The sequence below is a fragment of the Athene noctua genome, chromosome 5, assembly GCF_965140245.1.
Source record: "Athene noctua chromosome 5, bAthNoc1.hap1.1, whole genome shotgun sequence".
Classification (NCBI taxonomy): Eukaryota; Metazoa; Chordata; class Aves; order Strigiformes; family Strigidae; genus Athene; species Athene noctua.
Genome location: NC_134041.1, coordinates 13441511 through 13463922, shown reverse-complemented (window position 1 = coordinate 13463922; position 22412 = coordinate 13441511).

The window sequence follows — 22412 nt, the reverse complement described above, 5'->3', positions numbered from 1 at the left end:
TACATCAGTCAACATGGCTAAAAATGCATCCAAAGGTATTATCTGTGAAGACCACAGCACTTACTGAAGAAATGCTTTAAATGGGCTAAGTGGAATATCCACAGTATTCTTGCCATTAACTACTCAGTAAGATGAGTGGGGAACATCAGCTCAAACAGCACTGACTGTGTGACACACTCTCAGGTCTGGTTCATACAAGTTAAACATTCCCTGACACCAGACTACAGCATAAAATTCCTAACTGGAATAACTTATAAACCCCTGAATTCTGACTACTGGGGGGAAATATATGTGAATAATCAGCTCGCATTTTTAATGATAGTCTGGGTTTTGCAGACAGTAAAAAGTAACTATGCACAGTTACATTTCTTGAGAGTGCAACTAGGCTGTATTATTTATCAAAAAAGGACAGTACTTGCTTAGCTTTTGGAAATCTGTGCTTTAGAACTGGACTGGGATCATCATAGTCAGCACTGAGATGTTGTTGTTTAAAAGAAAAAAAACAAATCATGCCTCCCAAAGACTCAGAAACTTGAAGTACATCTGCAAACATCAGAAAATGTTTAGAAAGTTTGGGTAAACTCAAATTTCATGAGAATTGTTCAACCTTAATTTGCATGCATGAGTCATGTAATTGTCAATGAGTGATGAAACAGGGAAGCAGGTGGCAATGTCTGCACACTGGGTTATAAGTGGAGTGTTCTGAGGCAGGATGTGTTTCAGTCTGTAGAAGAGTTACTGGGAAACGTGTCAGACCAAGTTCTTTCAGTTACTGGACAAACAGAATAGATCTGAAAAAGCAGTTTAACAGGCCAGGAAGACAGATGCTCTGGCTATGTTAGAAAGTCTGTTACAACAAAAGAAAGATGATTTCTCAGATGATAGATGTGAAAATATTGCAGGCTCAAAAAATACAAAGCACTCTGAGGGTTCCTGTTATAACTAGCTCATCCAAAGATAAGAGAATAAGGAAGATCAGAGAGATATATTTGCATTGAGGAAAAAAAAAGTTACACCCTTTTTATTCTGCTCAATGGCCTCATTAAAAAAACCAAACTACCTTGTTATAAAATTGAGATCCACTGTCTGTGTTCTCCACTCTAGCACAGGCTGTCATATTGCATGACATTTGCATATTCCCATCAAATTTATACTGCTTGCAGATCTTTCTAAACAGCATTATACCACAAAAAGTAATGTACTAAATATCCAGTAATACAGCATCCTTTGGACTAAAGGCAAGAAAGGGAAAGAAAAACAGGTATATATTCCAAAATATTGTTTTGGAAACTGTTAAGACTATATAACTATGTCGTACTTCTGGAGTATTTCTAGCCACTAGTTTTTACATGCTGCTATTTTGGCTGCTAAGAGATCAAAAAAAGCCAAGACCAATGAGATGGAAGTTCAGCTTCTCCAGTTCAGCTCAGGATTGGTTCAGAGATTAACAGCAGCATGATAACTGGACATGGGTACACACATGATGTAGTTGTAAACCCTGGGAAAACACTGCACTGTATTTACAGTATAAAATTCTCCACCTGTCACAAACAAAGCAATCCTGTACACTTGTGGACAGCCACACCACACTTCAGATTACAATGGACAGAACTAAAGTTCTCTTAATTGCTGGGTCACTAAAGCAGAATAATGAAAATTAGTAGCAGCATCACTAGCTGCAAAAAACCTTCAGAAGTACTCTGACATTGAGATCAGCATTTCTGACTTGTCCATTTTGAAAGATGATAGCTCTGTACTGAAAGCTAAAGGCAAATGTTTTGTCATTGGCTTGTTGCATTACAAGCTCCATTTAGGACTAAACCATCCATACTGTGCTGGGAGATAGAAACCATGTAAACCACCACAAACTTGAGAGTCATTGTCGGATCTGAACTGTATGTCTCCTCCTCACTGAAATACAGTTTCATAGTAGTAAAGTCTTTGAACACACTCTGGAAAGAAACTGGCATGGGAAAGAAGTGAAATTCTCCAGTGGTTTCCTCTGAAAGCTGCAGTTTGTCTACCTGAACACTTAGCTTGAGGAGCTGTCTGAAAAGTGAAAGCCATTTTAGTGCAACTAGTAAGCAGAACTAGCTGGAAGAAAAGGCTGGAGGTATCTATTCAGACAAAGGGTGCTAAGCAGAATGAGAATCAAAGGTGAAGCAAGATCTATCAAAGAAACTTTTCTTGTTTTCAGATTTTCAGTGCTCTAAGCTCTTTGAGATAAAATGTCCCTAGGATGAAGAAATGCTTTGCCATGCATGTTTTTGTCATTATTGCCTCAGTACCAAGTAATGAACATACTGAAGTTGCCAGGTTCTGTCATGTCTTTCCATGCATTAGTAGATCAGTGCAAAGCGAATTAAGTCCTGTTCTTTGATTTATATGTTCATATGTCTGTTAGTGAACAGGTTAACAAAGCCAATTCATATCCAACAAAGAACAGCCTAACAAATTCTAGCATTTGTGAAGTGTCAAGTAAATTTGTGTGCTCACAGAATCCAGAGCATATTTCTAGACACTGTAATTCCTCCAGGCTTGGAAAATAAGTAGGATCACAACAGCAATAGGCTTTAGGCAAACAGACAGAAAACCCACACTCCCATGGTGGTTATAAGTCTCCAGTACCATACCTGCCAACCTAAGTAGCATTCTTCTGCCACTGTTTGCTTAACTTATTCATACATTCATCTAGGAAATATAAGCCTGACCTATAAAATAACCTGGATGGAATGAGAATTCATACAAAACACCAAATTACTAACCATCAGTGTTCAATCATCTGCTCTGATCCTTTATTTCTGATTTCTTCATGGATAGACTGCTGTGATCAACATAAGTAAGAGCTATTACAACCGTGTCTGCAGGATGAGCAGCACTTGGCAAATAAAACATTCCTTGAGACAAGGTGGTTGTAAAATTGCATACAGGTCTATAGTTTTCCGCTCTTCACTACTGCTTAGAAGTAGTTCTCTTTGGCTAAATTAATTTCTTAATGACAATGAATTATGATACTTGTTGCTGGTTTATATTACATTTTGCAGATTTCCAGTTTAGTGCCACTGAGATGTAAACTTCCTGACCTTCAATACATTAAGCTAATGTTCTAGCACATTAATGTAATCAGATGATCACAGCACTTCCCACCATCTGCGATTTAGTGATCGGTGTACAAGCCATCATGTTTCAGTTGTGTTATCCACTATAATAACAATCTCCTTGCTATGTAGTTTTTAGTTCATTATTATAGCGCAGTCATATTTTTCACAAAAAAGCTGGTGGCTATGAGAAAATTTAACTTGCTGAATACAAAAGTAAAGTCAGCTTTTATGAAAAATATAAATTTGACACGCTAAGGAGAGGTGATAGCTTCTATTATACAAGTAAATACAGCAAGGACAAATGGACCAGCTTTGGGTGCACAAAGCCTTCTTCAGGTGAGGGGTTTTTTTCCCCTCAACAATTATAATAGCTGTTGCAATAATATATATGACCTGCCTTATTTGTATTCTTTGGCCATCATAGCAACAACAGTTTTTCAGTATATGTGTATACAAAACTGAAACCCTAGGGATCTCTAAATTATTTGCATTTTTTTTCCTGGATGTTGTAGTGTTTATGCACTTTTAAACCATAAACAGTTCCTGCATGGAGACATAGGTGTGCAACACAAACTGCATCACAAATATTTGATACAGGAAAATAAGAAGTTTCCTATCTTAGAACTAGCAGAAAGAATTAGGTTGGAATGCGATGATTACAAGAATTGAAAACTTAGTATTTTTCCAAAACTATGCATGAGGTCACACAGGAGAGGAAATCCTAAAGAGGGCTCACCACATGTCAGAATCATGTACTAGCTCCAACAGTCTTTAGGCATCTAGGCTTGGTTTGGAGGCATGTGCTCCCTCCAGCAATGGAGGTGACAGAGCACTGCAAACAGGAAATACATAATAAATCTGCATATTTTATAAAACTCATAAGCTTATCTTACATGATATATTCTCTTTGAAAACGTTATAGATAAACTTGTGCCAGCCACAGTTCATCAATTTTATGAAATTATATTTAATGAATGCAGCAGATTCCTATAGCATAGGAATAACTACAGAACCATTATGAATAATGAACATAATGAAAGAAATATACCTCCAAGCACAGAACAAACTACTGACTGCATCATCAGATTAAAAAAAGAAGGTGACTTAAATAGTTATTTGCAAATATCATTCTGTAAACAAATTTGAATATAAAAGCCACACAGAGTTTGTTACTCTTCAAATTTGTATAAAGGATTTGTCATTTCTGAAATGACAATCCATTCAAAGTACAAAGACAAATGTGCTGAAGGTGCCAGTTTGATTTACCAAAACCGCCAGGAAATAGGGCAGAATACAGCTGAGCATAAATTCCTACCAAAAGTTATCCTCAAGTGAGTAATCACCAGGGAGTAAAATGCTTGTGCCCCCACTTCATAGAGATATTGGGAACAACAGTGCACTTATCACTAATCAGTACCATTGCCACTGTACTCCCGAAAATTGTATTTACAGAGCTTTATTGCTTCCTTTATTTTACTGTCCTCAAATATAAGACAGACTTCGATCAAAAATGATTCTCACCTTTCCCCAAGCAGAAATAAAAATACACACAAAAAATCCCCAGATCGCTTGCCTCCCCATTCAGACAACAGTTTGAAAATAAAAAGAGAAGGATCTTCCTTTTTTTTTTCAGTGTACTGCATACCATATCAGGCCAGTATCACATGTTGAAAGATTATATAGTTGACAGTGTGATCACCTGACAGAGGTGGCCGAAGGATAACTCTAAAGCCTGTACTTACTACCCAGCTCAAGTTGTCCCCCTCTAGAAGTTTTCAATCTGAACCTAACAAAGTGAGGGTCTGAGACTGAACCCACCAGTGTTAAGCCTTCTTAGCAAAAGTAGCTTTCTCTATCATCTTGCTGCATTTAGCATCTCTCTGCCTGCCTGCACTGCTCCTCATTAAAGGGGAAGTGAACTCACAGAAAGGAGTAGGGAGAAACAAACATCCAGAATGGGTTGACAGCTTTTAAAATACTTTACAGGTGTGGGAGAGGCAGCTCTCACAGCAGAGAGTGGCTGAGAGCAGCCCTTAAACTTCATTCCCAAAGTTAGCTGTGTAGCCTCACTTCGGTGTCAATGTAAATAACCACCTGAGCAGGGCAGGTGAAAGGAGTCTGGGTTTACCTCCTCCATCTTCTGAACTAAACAGGAACTGTGCTTCAGTGGGAATCTGGGATGGGAAAGTTCCTCCCTTATTCATTACAGCACCATAAATAGCAATTTTTGTTATATAAAAAATGGTAAACAAAACAGTAAAGACACAATGCTGGATCTCACTGTACTGCTGTTCTCAAAGATAATTAGTAAAAACTCGGCAAAATCAGAAAAATCACATGTATGGTCCTGTGTCTGGTATGAAGTTTGGACATCCAGAATTTTATAGAGGGTGGTTACATTTCAGTTAGTAAGTCTCTTCAGTTGGTCAGAGACATAGTAAGGGAAAAGAAACTGACTTTATTTGGAATCTACTGTCTCCTGTGCACAAGAATTATCAAGGAGAAGGTATGAACTTATGAGATACACCACGATAAGATGGAAAAATTGGCACAGAAGATGAAGAAATATAATGAAGAAAGTAGGAAGCAAAGTAGTACTAAATGAGTGATGCGGATGTTAATTTGAATACAGAAATGTTTACATTTTTAGGGTGACTAAGATGTGTTTTAAGGGATTTCAGAATTAATCAGAGGTTTATTCATGCAAAGCAGTGGTATGCATGGGGCCTAGTATCAGTAATTCTGCTTCTCACTAGCTTTTTTTTAATGTTTCAGGAAGCCAATTAAAAAAACCACAATTATAAGCAATCTGGTTATGTCATTGCATTTCCCGGATGGTAAGTCTGTAAAATGATGCTTGGACTTCGTATAATTGGGCCCACAGATGTCTCCCGGAGGAACTGAAATGTACGTAGAAAAGATACATGGTTTTTTGTCTGGGTTCATTTGGAATGAAAAGGCACAGCCCTACTGCAAAGCATATTTGTGAAGCTGGGGAAAAAAATAAATGTGGTTGTTGCCATCTGGCTCTTTCAAAATGATCCCTACATAGATCTGTCTCTGTCTATTTATACTATATCCATTGTCATTGTATCTGACCGTCCTGTGAGACAGCACTCTGGACAAGAAACATACAGGATGAGACTCTGAAAATTATGGAGATGATTCTCAGTGAAAATCAGCATAGCAAGATTAATGAATGAAGTACACGGTTTATACCAAATGAGAATCTGCCCTTATGAATGAATTGCCTGTTTTTAAAAGATTTTAGAAATACACTTGTCAGGGCTGTTCTCGGTGTGCTCATTCTGCCTCAGAGACTGGGGATAAGGTAAAACGGCTTTTTGCTTTCCTCTTCTGACGAGCATTTCTATGTATGTACAAATGTAATCTCACTCACACTAGTATTCATCAACCCCCTATTAAGTGTATTCATAAACAAATACATATGATATCAGAAAAGCTTATATATCCACCTCTGACATTCTCTGTAAGAAGCAAGGTTAATAAGACCTTGGAGGGACACTGAAGAAAGAACAATTAAAGATAAATATCTGTAAGTTAAATACAACTGCTATATAGCTATTTCATATTTAATATTCAGGAATACAAACAGAATATTGTGCTCCTCTGAAGGCTCTTCCATTTTTATCTTTTGCCTGTGTATCTCCAGCTGCACTTTTCCTTTATACTGCTGTCTCTCCTGTTTTAAGGCAATAAACCCCCTAACAGGCCCTACACAAGGCTCACTTTCTGATTAAAAGCATTGTGGTCACTCAAGGAACAGGGCCATGTGAGATAGACATCCACTCATACCATTCAAATGTTAATTGTTCACAGTAAAAAGTCCATGAGGAGGGCACAGGAAAATGTGTTAACAGTATCTCAACAACTAAAGATACTTACCTGATTTGGAGAGAGCTGGTTTCAACAATTAAAAGGGGGCCACATTCAGCCCATCAGTTTCTCCTTTCCTAACTTCATATCCCATCCAAACGATAAAACTGTTCAAAACATTTGACCAGCTGGGGGAAAAAACCCACATGAATTCCACTGAGTTTCTTGGTACAGTATAAGAAATGCGGTAAACATCAAGGGTTTATAATAATGTTCCGTCAGTCTTTGTAAACTGTACCACTGAGACTCTCAGAAACCCAACAACCCAACCTCAAAAAACCCCTGACATAATCTTTAAAACTAAAAAAGGGTTCTGAAATCTTGTTTTTTCTTATCAAATCCAGTCTAACCCAAGGCAGAAGGCACAGGCAATTGCATTACTCACATACAGCATTACTTCCACATCCTACCCTCCCAATAAAGGGTCTCTCAGCTTTTAACTGTTTAATGATTTCTGAAAACTTTCAGAATTGTTTTCCATCTAATATCATAGATCTACATTACTACTACTTAGGCATGTAAAGAAAGCATAAACACTGCTGGTTTAAGTTTCCATAATATGCCCTAACCCCCTTCTCACCGCTGCCAGTTTTCTTGGCAAAACACTGCTAAAGAAATCCTTGCTAAGGTACAGGAACTTGCACTGAGGTGAAAGAGAGGTGGGAATGTGAACACCCCTGACAGTACCTTTACTGAACTCTTCCTGGGCTCCACCCCACAGCAAATGGTCAGATTCTGATGCACTTCTTAGCATAAAAGGGTATGAAATTTAAAAAAAAAAAAATCAGGCATAAGATTTTCTCCTAGTGGCAAATCCACTCAACCGTATTCGAAGTAGGAGGTATTCCTAATTAATCCACTAGGATTTTCACCCTAACCACAGCTGCCAATTTAATAAAAACACAACCTAGTTCAGGGAGTATGAAATATGGTAACAGTGATAGCTGATACAGGTGAACACCACGTTAGTCTTAAAATCTTCACAGGACCTACTCTTGGAAAGGCTGTGAAATGTGAATATTTATCTGAGCCTGAATACACAGTACACGCCAAGTCTCTAGTATATGAATTTTTCTTCAGCATTTTGCTATAAGTAACTCCTCTAGAGAAGCCTGGTAGCTGCTTCTTTCCTACCTTTCAGCCACCTCTTAGAAGAGCTTCTACTTTCCACTCTTTAGGGATCACTTTTATATCTTTTCTTCTCATCACATCTAGCTCCTTTGCTGGAGGTTGAGTTTTCCTTCACATTTTTTTCTTCAAGAGAAATACCATTTTTCTAACTGCGACCTTTTGTTCCTCTCTTCAAGTCACACAACTATTATTCTGCAGCTTCCTCTAAAACCCCTTTTATTTTATATAATTACTCATAGATCAAAATAGCAGAAAATGTCTTTCCTACTGTAGTTATTTAGAGTGTTTCTGATAACTACATGAGGAAAGGCTTTGCACTATACTTCTCTTGTGTCCTAGATGGATATTACTTGTATTTAGATCTTGACATAACAAGAGCTTGAAATTAATTTTCATGAATATTTGTTGTAAAATGAAGACCCATTTGAAATTATAATATTTGGATTCTATTAAGGTGCAATTGACCAGCTTGTAGACAGCAGAACAGAGGCTCAGAAGAAATTACCTAAAATCCTGCAGGACTCAACATTCAGGGCCAGATCCTCTGTTTGGCTTCAATGGAGCAATGCCGCTGTACTCCCACACACAATCTGGCCTTGTTCTCTGCAGTGCTACTGCACCCAATGCTTTTTTTTTTTTTTTTTTTTTTTAAACAGGTTTGCCTTTGTCTGATTCTAAGATTTTGTTTATATTCAAACAACTTTATTTAAAAAAAATAAATCTCTGTGTTTAAAAGCTCTAAAATGCAACCAATAAACTCTGTGTCAGACTCTTGGCTTGCTAATTTTTGATTCAGTCTCCATGTGCAAACTCAAAGACCTTCAATACCTATTTCCTTTCTGATGCATCTCCCACAGATGCATAATATTCCCTGGAAACTCTTCCAGAGAAAAATGTGCTGAAATTTCACTGTGTAGGGGTAAACTATTACATTATGTACTATTGAATTTTAGTCTCATATCAGAGATTTTCATCTGGAGATATTATACCACCCAAAAAGTAATATTCCAACTTCTGTATTCAAGTGTCAAGTATTTAACTGCCAAATAAATGCTCTGTCAGCTGGGCCCCTCAGGAACTTCCAGTGATATCTGGAGCTCATCAGACAATTCTCAGAAAATTTTTTTCCTGGGAACTTCTTAGGGAAGAATGTCAAGCTAGACTGTGCCTATGTAAAAGCAGCAGTCCAAAAGTAAAACAGTGCTTGCATCCCATATGCCTAGATAAAACATCTTCATGGGTTTATTGTCGAATATTCTGCATTAACAAATATGAATGGCAGGCAAACCCCAGAAATTAGTAAGATCTTTTCATGCACTTGTCTACAGGGAGTCTTCATTAACATTAAAGTTGAACCTCTAAAGAGATGGCGAGACATTCTGCATGGCACTCCTCCTGGCCCTTCACTTATGGTATTTTATTAGCACCGGCACCGAGATATTACTTACGTAATAAGAGTTTATGACAGCACAAGTGTCTGTATGAGAGAATTGCACTTCATTAGAACATATTTTCCGACATCTTGCATTCTTCATTAACTTTTAAACATTTTGCTAATTAGGTTTCTCTTTATGAAATGGCCACTAAGGAGGATGGCTTTTATCCTGGCTCCTACTCAGTGAAAAATTACGGGATTGTGGTCAGCAAACGTTAATTGAATATACAGAGGTAGCTGAGTTCTGCTGCTGCCCTTCTCTTCCTGCTGCCCTTTTTGAGACTGAAGGCTGCCATTATTGTTTCATTCTTTTGACCTCTCATAAGGGCAGCACAGAAAGGTCAGGCTGCTCTTTTCTTTCCTCTCCTCCAGATCAGCCAGCAGACCAGACCTCTTCAAATCTCTTCCCATAGTTTTCTATTACACAACATCTCCCTGCACACTTCTGTTCTTACCTCTGATTTATTGTTCTAGTACTAATACATCAAAAATTAGGCACCTTTAGCTCCCCAGGCACCCAGACAACCTCTTATAAAACACTTGCCATATGATCAGCTAGGAGCAAGACACACACCTAAAGCAAAATGTGATACAACCCCTCAGCAGTTTTACCAAAATTCTCTTACTGCCTCCTCTCAGCCCATCTATCCCTGTGACCAAAGGGGAACCAAGCAATCTGCCTTGCAACTGGTCCTGAAGGTTAACAAAGATGTCCACAGGAATCAAGAGTCACTGCCTCTGTCTTCCCACTTATTTTTCTTTAACCCTAATGTTCTAATGCAATCAAAGCTTATTGATCAAAGACACTGCTTGCTTGCAAGTCTGTCTGCTTCTGCTTGGTAACTTTGGATTTCACTGGATAAATTAAAACTAATTTCGGAGAAAAACTAGTTTCAAATACAAACATGAGTTTCATGAAGTTCAGTAGCCAGTTAATAGGAGAGATCCCCTACTAGCACTTCGAATGAAGGAAAGGCAGGAACAGTTTAAATTGCCTCTCTTTGGTTCAGTTTGCCCAGAGGTTGGGAGGAAGTACCAAATAGGTGAGTCAGTACGCATTTATTAAATGGACCAGAAGTCTACACATAACTTTAAACTAAGCAAAGCATGTTTTCTTTTGACCACCAGACAGGGCAGAGGTTGGTAAAGAATATGGGAAAGAGCTCTGAGGCCACCTTAACTTCAGAAGTTACTGCAATGGGAAGTGCATCTGGGGACACAAGAAAGGGACAGGGGTAGTGTGGAAAAAGGCAGAAAACCCAGAGATATCACAGAGTCTGAGGATTTTTAAGGGACATGGGGGAAACCAGAGCTGAATCAATGAAGAAATGCAAAGTATTAAGGACAAATCCATTGCTAACCAGAATTCATTGCTCCCAGAACTAGTAACAGGGCTATGGCTTATATCCCTTCACCGTCAACAAGTACAACAACCATATCAGACAGAGCTTCTAAGGATTCACTCAGATCGTTTAGCTTTCTAGATCAAAGTCAACAGCTTCAAATGAATGTGGAAGACAATGGCATGAATGGCCTTATGGGCTAACAAGAAACTTCAGTTTCTACTGATATCAGTGAAATAAGATCAATAATTGCAGTCACATAACCTTCAAAAGCTCAGGCAAGTCTAGTTAATTAATTATAAATGAGTGTATCAGCACTTGCTCTGTTCAGGTGTCAACATTTTTAGGTTGAGATAATATACAGAATTTACTGGTAAAATTTCTACTGTGTTCTCTTTCTAAATAGCCTGAATACAGTATTTATGCTGTTCTCTAAAAGCACAGGGCTTCCAGAGGACCCTTGCCCAGGCCTGATAAAGGCATTTGTAAAAACTGTCCATAGAAATCTCTGCATAGAGAATCAGGCTGATCCTGGACAGTAATGGCAATGTCCTTATTAATTCAAACATTTTCTTATTAAGAGATTTTAGTACTCTCATTAACATTAATAGCAGAAGAGCAGTATCTTGTTAAAAGGAAATACAGTAGCAGAAGGAAGAATACTCCAGAGAGGAAGATTTCCATGGGGCTTAAAGATCCTTGGCACAGGATACAAATGAGAGTGACTTCTGCGTCTCAGAAAAGTTACCTCATTTTGCCACCAGAAGCACGGCTGACTCTGAGTTCAATTAAATATTGCCCTCAGGCTTGATTCCTATAGCCAATGAGTTTGATGTTAGCTATTCCTTATGCATTACAAGTTATGAATGCACTGATTTTGTATAACTTGGATGTGAGTACCACTGCTTTGGAAAATCCAAAGCAAACATGTGGTCTGGATTTCTCAAATATCTGAATACAATTTGCAAACTTGTTGAACAGAAACAGATAAATCTGGAATAAAACTCTAGGAAAAATTATAGGCTTCTTATTTGTCCATCTCCCGGTTCACAAGCATTTTCAGGCAAAATATTATTGAGTTATATTACACAAGTAAATTTGGATCATCAAAGTAAGAAGACAATCTTAACATATCCTGAATCACCTTTTTGTTTCCACAAGTTTTAAAACTTTAATAGTGGGGAAAAAATTATACCCAACAACAGGCAACTGGGGCCTGATGCCATCTAATCTAGTGCCTGTTGTGCCTATACCAAACATGACTCTAGGCATACTGGAAGGTGTGGCATGGGAGAAATTAAACCGATTCTTTCATGTCTTCATAGCTAATACCTTTTATCTAGTTAGTATGTAAGCTGATCACAAGAAGAGAGTTTAAGTACTTAGTGACTTGTCACACTGGGGCCTTCAACTGTTTGAAATAGTAGATTATTTTCAGACAGTTGCTGCTGTTCAATTATGCATTTTTGTTTTGTGATGCATATAATCAGTCACCATATTCACAAATTCAAGATCTCCCAGTGGGAAGAGTTTTAAAGGTAGGACTTCTATTGCTTTCATACTTTATCAAAATGGAGGCAAGCAACACATGTTTTTAGCAACAAATATCTTGGGAAATATACTAAGGGCTCAATCCTGCTGTTCTCAGAAATTTTAGGATTTACTGCTACCGATAGAATAATTAAGGCAGTATGCTAAGCCCAGCTCTATTCTGCATTCCAGACAGAAAACTGTTTTGAGGGAAAAAAACAGGTAGGCTATCAAATTCCAGACCAAAAGAGTAATACATACGTCAAAAAAAAATTACGCAAAATAATTAATCTTTGTTTCTTTGGTTTACACATTATCAACCATTTCTGTAACCAAAACAGAAAAAAACCCCTATAATCAGGGCTAAAAACTGTCTTCCTAAGCACTGAAAGAACTTCTTCCCAGGTAGTTTTGCAGTTGTCCTGCTCAGAATCTGCATATCCAAGACTGTGACACGGTCATCAGCAGTAGCTGCAGACAAATGCAAATGGTTGCACAACTTCTCTAGCAAACAACTGACCTTGGTGCCTGCACACACCTTCTTTTGTCCCTGACAAATCTTATGCATTTTATATGAAGTAAAAAGGACACCATTTGCAGGAAATCCACCGAGATTTCCCCCATTCATTCCACTACAAGCTTAGATTCTTTTGATATATTAAAAGCAGAAATACATTAAGTCACTAACAGACTGAAACATAATTCTTGATATGGAGATGTACAGTGACGTAACATCACTGAGGCCCAGACAGTTTTGAAATGTGAATGCAAATCATAAGCCACTTAGCTCGCTAGGTGTGGTAAAAATAGTACCTAAGATTTCAAACCTCACAGAATTTAAGGGAAAAGAATACCGAACTACAGATCCCAGCTTTGTCTGGTACATCCACCTCTATTAATACTGTGTGGGAATATTCCCACAGGATGAGGAATATGTCAAAGATAAGCCTTTTGCTTATGCATCATTTCCCAGAAAAGAAGGGTATCAACAGTTTTTACATTTCAAATCTTTGTTTTCCTTAAAATCAAAGTTATTTCCAGAGCCCCCCTGTGAGAATTAAGACATCATTACCCTGGGTGTTGTAGAGACAGTTGGTATATAGCCTGATTTTGGCCTCATTCTTCCCTTCTCAGACAAGATATATGTAGCTAACTTTGACAATAACATTTTGTGCAATTCTTTTTGATTAGAAATGTGCTCAGGAAATAGTCCATTAAAACTGAAAGGTCAAGTCTCCATTTGGGTAATTAGGTTGTTTTCAAGAGTGATCAGAGAGAACTATGGCAACATATTGTGGATTAGTATCTGCCACCATATGGCACTTCAAAATAACAAAGAGGAACAATGCATATACTTTGTTAAAGGAGCAAATTGTAAGCCACTTTAAAAACTGTTTTACAAAATCAACTCTTGATATTAAATACAAGAAACCTGTGGGATGTTTTGTTGTGCTCATTGCTGTTCAGGTACAGAAGTATCCAAGACCATCAAGTCCTGGGCAATTCTTTTTCTACTTCTGATTATTTTAGACTTTTTTCATTTGTATTATCTAAGAAATCTCTAAAGTATCTCTAGCCCTAAGGAAACATTAGCGTTGCTTAAATACATGCTTAAAAAGTGAAGCAAAGATACCCAAGCACCAAGGTTGAGTACTTAGTCCTCAAAAAAAAAAAAAAAAAAAAAAAAAAAATCCTAGAAATTTAAATAGTTTTCAAATCAGGATTCCTGCCAGAAAAACATCCCAAATTGAATTGTTCCTCCTCCCCACTGCTTCCTCTTTCTGCAAATCATGAGATAGGCTTAAAAATGACGAATACAAAAAAAGCCCCACCATCTTTTTGTTTTTTTACTTTTTTCTTTCAAACTGCTGAAATGTACGCAAATTAGTTCTGAGCTTTTTCTGCAAGATGAACTACAGGTTTTCTGTGGGTTTTTTGTTTTGAAAGAGAGTTCTCATATGAACCAGGTCTTCAGGAAAAAAAAAAATCACATCTTGTGAAATATGATGTCTTCAAGAGCTCAGAGCCATGTGCAATAGTGGGCCTTGGCAGCCTTGGACAATGCCCATCTGGAAACTGTGAGATCCTGCTGCCAGGAGATGTTGAGCAGAGACGGCAGTGCTTTGGCACACAAGTTTGAAGAATGTTTTTTACAAGGGTGCCATGTTGCCAGCATCATCCTTCCCAGCTGTGCCCAAGCCAGGAAAGCTCTCCCAGGGCAACAGGTGGCCCTTGGCCTGCAGCCACTCCACATGGAGCTCCAGGGTGGAAATGGCTGACTAGAACTCTCCAGAACAACCTCTACTGCCCTGCGAGCGGTAAACACACCTATAGCAGGTCCTGGGCACCACCCAGCCCACGTCAGCTACCAAAAGCTGGATCAGAGCTGCTACTGCCACCAGCCACCACAGCGCCCATCTTGTCTGCCCTCTGCTAAGGGGCCTGTCTCCCCCTTCAGAACCACCTCCTCCAATGAGAGGCTGGTAATGAACAGCCAATCCTTTGCCTTTCTTGGAGAGTGGCACTCCTCTTATCCAATGAAAACCCACTTCTCTGTCTGGCAGAGAATGTCCCGCCCCAAAGCCAGCTGGCCAAGGGCAGGGGCGGGGGGGCTGCCTCATGCCTCAGCCTTTTGGCGGGAACGTGCCTCCCTGCTTCAAGCTTTGCCTCTCAGACGGGGATGGAGTAACTGAGACAGACAGAAACTTTCCCCAAACAAAACAAACAGCTGTTTCGATCAAAATATTGCAGAAACAAACTGTGCGAACAATCACATGGAAATCATTCAGCATCTCCCCTACCTTATCATTTCAATTACATTCTCCTAATCTACAAAATTGAAAGGTAATGAGCAGTATTTCCTTAAACCACATTAAATAACACTGTCAAAATGCAAATTTATTCATTAAGTATAAATGAGTGTGTTAAATATTCATGAATTGTTGCTTGCAGTATATAATTAATCCCATGGTCTGTGTGTCCAAAAGCATTTAGGAGACAGAGTTGAGAAGACGGTGCTGTAGAATGATAAGATTTAAAGCATGTTTTCAAAAGCAAAGGTCACCAGCCCTTTGGATCCTAAACTATTACCAGTGCTTATAATTCACTGTAATACCTCTTCAGCATGTAGATTCAAGTTTTGTATCCTCAACCCTTGCTGTCTAATAATCTATTCAAGGAAAGAAATACTTGAGAGCGGAAGGTGCTACTAAATTATCCCATTCACTAGCGATGCACTCAAATTAATACAGTACTTTCCACATTTTAAAATTCCCAAGGATTGCAAAGCTGCCCTTGAAAAATGATGCAGTTTGACTCCCTGGCCCTCTTTTTTCTGAAAAAAAGTGCATTCTGACACTAACTTGAACCGTCACTAAGGCTGGTTGCCATTTCAAGTATCATGAAAGATAAAACAAAGGCTTCAGCACCAGAAAGGCTGGCTTCTTTTTTTTCTGTGCTTTATAGCCATTTGCAGATACAAAGGAAAAACCCCAAATCCTGTACTAAGCTTTAAGTTGGTGCTCCCATTGATGCCAATGAGAAGTGCAGCATATAAAACGCTGGGATGTTATCGCTCAATGTCCTTAGCTTAAGTATTCACTCTTTTCTCTGCCTTTCTTAAATTCCCACTGCTTCCTTTCATGTAATTGAAACCACTTTCAGAAACTCTTTGTCAGTCTGCTTCATACTTTTTTGGGGGAAGAATCTTTGAGCTACTGATGAAAAGAACCAATTTTTTCAAGATAGCATGAAGAAATAACAAAAGATAAAATCATTATAGATTGATAGTAATTCCCTCCACAATCACTTGATGATCTCAAGTTGCTTACTATATACAGATTTTAGCTGGTTGTGCAAGTGTAAACTCTGCAGTCTCCCCTTCCTTCCACACCACTTTCAGAAAAAAAAAGTACATGGCAGTGACTTGATCTATGATATTTTAATGTCTGAGATTTCTACCATGTCATTTTGTGTGTGTATGTGAATTAATCAACACAATACCAAAAGTGATTCACAATTCCAAGTAATTCAACCTGTTGTTCACACCACAGGCCATAGAAACTAGGTATTTAAGAAGAGCTGTGAGACTGTGCTCTACCAATTTTTTTTCATGTTTTTCCTTGCACAAATGTAACAAAGGGCATGTTATGTGTGTGCAGGCATGTTTTGTTCATTCAGAACCAGCAAGAGTATCTCTGTATGGCATGGGCTTGTACTTTGCCATGTGGACATATCCTGCTGGAGGATTTAATCATATCATTAAACAGGTAAGTCACCAAACCCCATGGCCTGGCAGCTGCAATCCAAACACTGTTGACACTCAGTTTACAAGACGTTTTTGATAAGTGCTTTTGTTGTAATTAAAAAGCTGTGGAAGTCTACCCAGATGTGTCGTAACCAGTACCTTATCTCCTGTACTAAGATGAGAACAGACCTCATCTGTCAAAGACAATTAATTTACATAGCTCTCCTCTGGAAAGGAGAAGAGTTAATCGGAAATTATCTTGTAGAATGTTTTGCTTTTTCCAGTGAAGAATGCTAGTTGATTGTCATTTAAATCTCCCACAGAAAGATACAGATTTTGATCAATCTTCTTACAAAACAAGCCAGTTCTTAATCTATTTCATTTTTTGACAGTTCCTCTGCTCACTTTACATACTGTTTCAGAAGCTAGACTCCATAGTTCCCAAATTCTGCTGATCCAGAGGAAAGACAGGAGCTACTAGCCCAGGGACTGGGCTGCCCACAGAGCTCAGGTTTCTTTGTGCAACAATAAAAATAAGGGTCCAAGCAGATGTGCTAGAACAGCCTACATTTTCATTTGAAAACAGTTGGCTTTCTCCCATCTCCGATTCACCACTGCCCAAATTTCAGAATCCTCCAGAGGCAAATGTTTTTCAGAAAAGGACAGTCAGGGATCATATGTAGCCAAACCAATTTGGGGAAAAGGCTGGAGATACAAAGATGATTGGAAAGACTGTTTTGCAAAGGAAAAGTAGATAACAGTACAGTGTTTCTGCACAGCCTGGATGCAAGGTATGTCTTTTAAGATTGAAGATATCCAGTATCAGAGAGCAAGGATCATCAGTGATTACACATTAAGCATCAGTGACCCTACTTCACAGTGGGTTGTCTCACAGATCTTAGAAAAGTTCAAAAAATCCTGAATATTGCTGAAGGAGAAGAATGCCTGAATGATCCTCTAGGATATTATCTTTGGCTGGCAAATGATTCTGAACATGGAGCATCTGTCTTTTCATGCAGATGAAAGGACAGCACTGTTTGGGTCATCTCCTGTTCAGCAGAAAGGCAAATGGCCTGCTAGGGAAGAGGCCAAAAATGAGTGCTAAAAGAGGAATTGATGAAGAATCCCAAACCCAACCAAACAAAACCCCAAGTGAGTCCTCATTTAGCATGAAATCAAGATGACAAAAACAAAATTAATCAAGGATGTACAAGTAGTATATTTCCTATAAACTAATACTAAAGAGTCTGGGTAAAAAATGAAAGGAATCAGAATGACCTATTTATAAATTCAGTGTAGCTGGTGTTACTGACACTAAATGGGAAGAACTGCATAACTGGAACATTAAAATCAATGGTAATAACCTACTTTGGAAAGATCAAGTAGAGAGAAGGGGAAGAAGAGTGGAACTCTACGGTAAAAATGTCTGTTTTCAGGACACTGGCAGGTCAGCAGCAAATGATCTTGAATGCAATGGATCAATACTCTAACAGATAAAACACTAGATGGGATAGTAGCTGCTGTCTGCAAATCACCAAATCATAGAAGACAGCAGGATGACTGAATGCCTTTGCACCTTCTGTAATGTGTAAGAGCAAAAAAGCTGCACTATCATCTGAGATTTCAGTGTGCCTGACATATGCCTAAAGTTTCATGATGCTGGTACTAAAACCTCTGCAGAATTTTTGAACATTATATATGAACATTTCTTAAAGCAAAAAGGGAAACTCCAAAAATGAGAAAGTAATGAAAAGAGATCAAAGGAATTGATAAGAGAACTAAGTATTACTGGCTATGATGATAGCTTGGTTCCTCTTTATGGCCGTAAAGAGAATGAAGCCCAAACAGTAATATGGATGGTACAGTCTTTTTACCAAACTGAACATTCTTGTAAAGGAGAATCAGCTAGGACAGAGGACTGATCAATAACTGGAAACTACAAACATCTTATTTAATAGCTGCAAAATTAGGAAAAAAAGCTGTATGTTTTAAAAAAATATCTAGCACAAAGGGTTAATGAAAGCTTCTACGTGGTTTTAAATCAATGGCATGAAGAAAAAAAGTTGATAACACTGAATATAGAGTAGAAATAAGGAATTACATAAATAATTCCTCCAATAAGTGTAGCCAAGTTGTAAGAAGAAATTTATGGCCAGAGAATTAAGGACAGTATTTTTAAAATACATTAGGAATCCCAATAATGCTACCAATTTTTTATCAGACTGAAGTGTAAGATTTGTTAAGAGTAATGAAGACAAGAAAGAAGGTTCAATAAATATTTGTGTTCGGTATTTAAGGAAAAGGCAGACATGCTCTATGAGGATGACGAACTACTGGGCAACAACAAAAAACACAAAGAAAAACATTAAATGGAAGCTACTGAAGTAATAAATATTTGCATACGAAACTTCAGATAACTTGTATCCAAGAGTTGTTAAAGAGCTGACAGAAGAATCTTTATTGTTATTACTACTTTTTGCTAAGTCTTGGAACAATTGGGAAAGTTCCAGAAAGCTGGAAGAAAACTTATGTTGTGTTAATATTTAAGAAGGATAAACTTAATGACCTAGATAATTACAGTCCTGTCAGTCTGAAATTGATCTGGAGCAAAGTAATGGAATGGCTGACAGGGGACTCAATTACTAACTAATTAAAGAGGAGAAATATGGTAAATGCCAATCTAAGTGCAATATGGAAAATAGATACTGGTGAACACATTTGCTGGCTTTTTTTCCAATTGTGACTACAAGCAAAATGCAACACTGTAGATACACTTTGATTCTATATGACATTTGATGTGGTATTCATGACATTAGAGTTAAGAAATCATGATAATACAAGATTGATATGTCGCACATTAAATGAATCAAAAACTGGTTAACTGATATTTCAAAATGTGAATTTAAATGGGGAATGATCATAGAATAGGTATTCTGCTGGGATAGCTTCTTGCGTATACTCTAGTTAATATTTTTATCAACAATTTGGAAGAAAACCCAAAGGTTTGCAGAAGACAGTCATTAAGGAACAAGTTGGTAATGAAAAGATCACTGAGACTAGTTGGCAAGGATTACCAGGTGATCTGGTGCAAACTGAATTAATAAGATGCAAATGTAAAGCCACAGGAACAAAAACTTCAGGGGGATAGACAATTCTCTAAGGGTTTGAAAAGGTCTAAGGGGGATAATTCAATAATTAAACTATTTTTTTACCTGAGTATCTGGTTCTATGACAAATAATCAAATAAATTCTCACTCATATCCCATGCCACTACTATTAAGTATGAAAGTACTTCAAGAGCAATATACAAACCCAACTGTCCTGAATGGAAAAAGGGTGAAATGAATCCATATTACAGCATGCTATTAATATGCATTCACAGCTCACACTGTAATGATTCTGAAGGGAACATTACGGTATATTCAGAGAGTATGTCTGAAAAATAACACACAAATTCTTAACAAGCCCCTTGGCAGCATATCAAATTTGAAGGACCCTCAAAGCTGAGCATGTGAATTGCATTTCTTCCCTTTATTTAGTTTTAGTCTAACCGTAGAAATTCTCTTTTTCCTTCCCCTCCTTCTGGTGGCTGATAAAATAGCCCAGTTTGTAAAGGAAACAAATCTTTGTGCCGTGAGTACCTGACTACTAGAACCTGGACCAAAATTAGATGTTAACAGTTGCTACATTATATATGCCAGTGCTGCCAAACACACCTGGAATCTCCAGTCCTTTCACAAACCCAGCTGGTCTATGTGTTTAATTCAGCACATATAGCCCAAGTTAAAATTTATACATTGTAGCCTGTTGCTTTTTAATCATGTTCTTAGCTTGGCAATAAAAAATGAAAATCAGAGGCTAGTTAGAGGCTAGAGGACTTCTCATTCCTTCCCTCTCTTAGCACCATGGTGTCCACTGCATGATGGAAGAGATGCTATGCAGGTCCTCCTCATACTCTTGTCAATATTGTAGGTGCAAGTAGAGGTTCACACCTTTTCATGAGATGAGATATCTCCCACAGCCCTTCAGTCTTACACGGCTCTCTCAAGCATGTGCTGAATGTCCACTCCTAGGGGTTTCGGTGACTTGACTTCTGAGAGTGCTATGCTCCGAGAGAGTGCTTGAAGGATGTACCCTGTATGGTAGGATCCAACGTACCTTTCCTCCATTTCTGTGTGCATGTGTGTGCACAACGTGTGCTTTGACACACAGAAATTTAAAAAAAGTTATTGTAAGTGTAGGTTTTGTGGCTGAGTTTACTCAGCATTACTGGATATGTTTAGGATAGATACCTTAAAATGCATTTAAAGTCAATTAAGAAGTAATTCAGGCATAGTTTATATTTGTGTGCAGCAGATTATAATACTTTCTAGAACAGAGATCTTTGTTTTTTTGAGTTCAGTGAACTGTCAGGTATTATAGTGGCATATACATAAACAAGAATAAAAGTGTTTAGCACTAAATCAGGTATAAATTATGTCACACAATTGGAAAATTGTATACATTTATTCATATTTTAAAATAACCCAGGCACAATTTTGCAAGTACACAGAAGCACATTCTCCAAATGGGAGTAAAAACAAAGTAGCATATAGCAAGAAAACACATGGCAGAACATCTAAAATAAGTATAGATAGAATGAAAGTTTTCTAAGTCTACAGTGGTATCTACTATGAATACAATTGTCAGCATTACAAAAAGGCAACCAAAGAGTACATGTAATAAATAACATAACATGAATCTTCTAAATAAGTTTATGTTAGCAGCATATAGTAGCAACTGTCTAGGAACAGAAGAATACTTGCACACTGTGTATACATGCGCATATGCACACATACACAGATACAACTGGAAGGCCACAAGAACAAAAATACCCTGGGAAAATGATGAAGGGAAATTTTATGTGTGATGCAGTATATAAAAACAATGCATACATTAGCAAGCATCCAGCATGTTCATGACAAAAACACATCCCCGAGTGGAATCAGAGTTAACTCTTCATCAAACTAAGCACTTTCCATGCTGTACCCATGCTGGATTACTCTGTCCTATCCCACATTCCTGACACCACATTTGGATGCTAATTTCAGGAGGAGTCAGGACCCTTGATTCCCATTATCTGACAGAAGGAATCAGATGCCAGATTTGAAAGAAAAATACCTACACAGAAAAATACCCATGCAAAGCCTGAGCGGTGAAAAAAGCAACAAGGGGCTTCTATTCAACCAAAAGATGTGCTAACAGGAATTTCACTTTCCTGTTCGGTCAGTCCAGCATAGTGGCCTCACTTAACAAGCTTTAGTTTGCATGATGGAGTGTTCCTGAGGATGTGAACTAGATTCCTTTTGGATGAAACTGGAAGAGGTTCTCCAAGCACTAGTGGCATTCAGCCCATGGGACCAAACTAGAGACTGTGCAGGGTGTGGAGATCAGGTCCTTAGCACCAGCAGTTTCAGGCTACTGGTCCGATCCAGCTGAGCTAATTTCTTGGTAACGTAGACATAATGTAGACATGAATCAACAAGTACTATAACCTATATTTACAATGTAAATTAGTCTTATTTGTTCTTACTTGCCACCGTCTGGAAAATGACGACTTTCCCTATAGATACTGCATTTGCAGATGTGTGTGTATGAGGAGGGGACAGATGAACAACCAACAGAGCAGTGAGCACACAATTTTTTTTTCCTCAGAAATAATATTTTCATCAGCGATATGAAAAAACTAC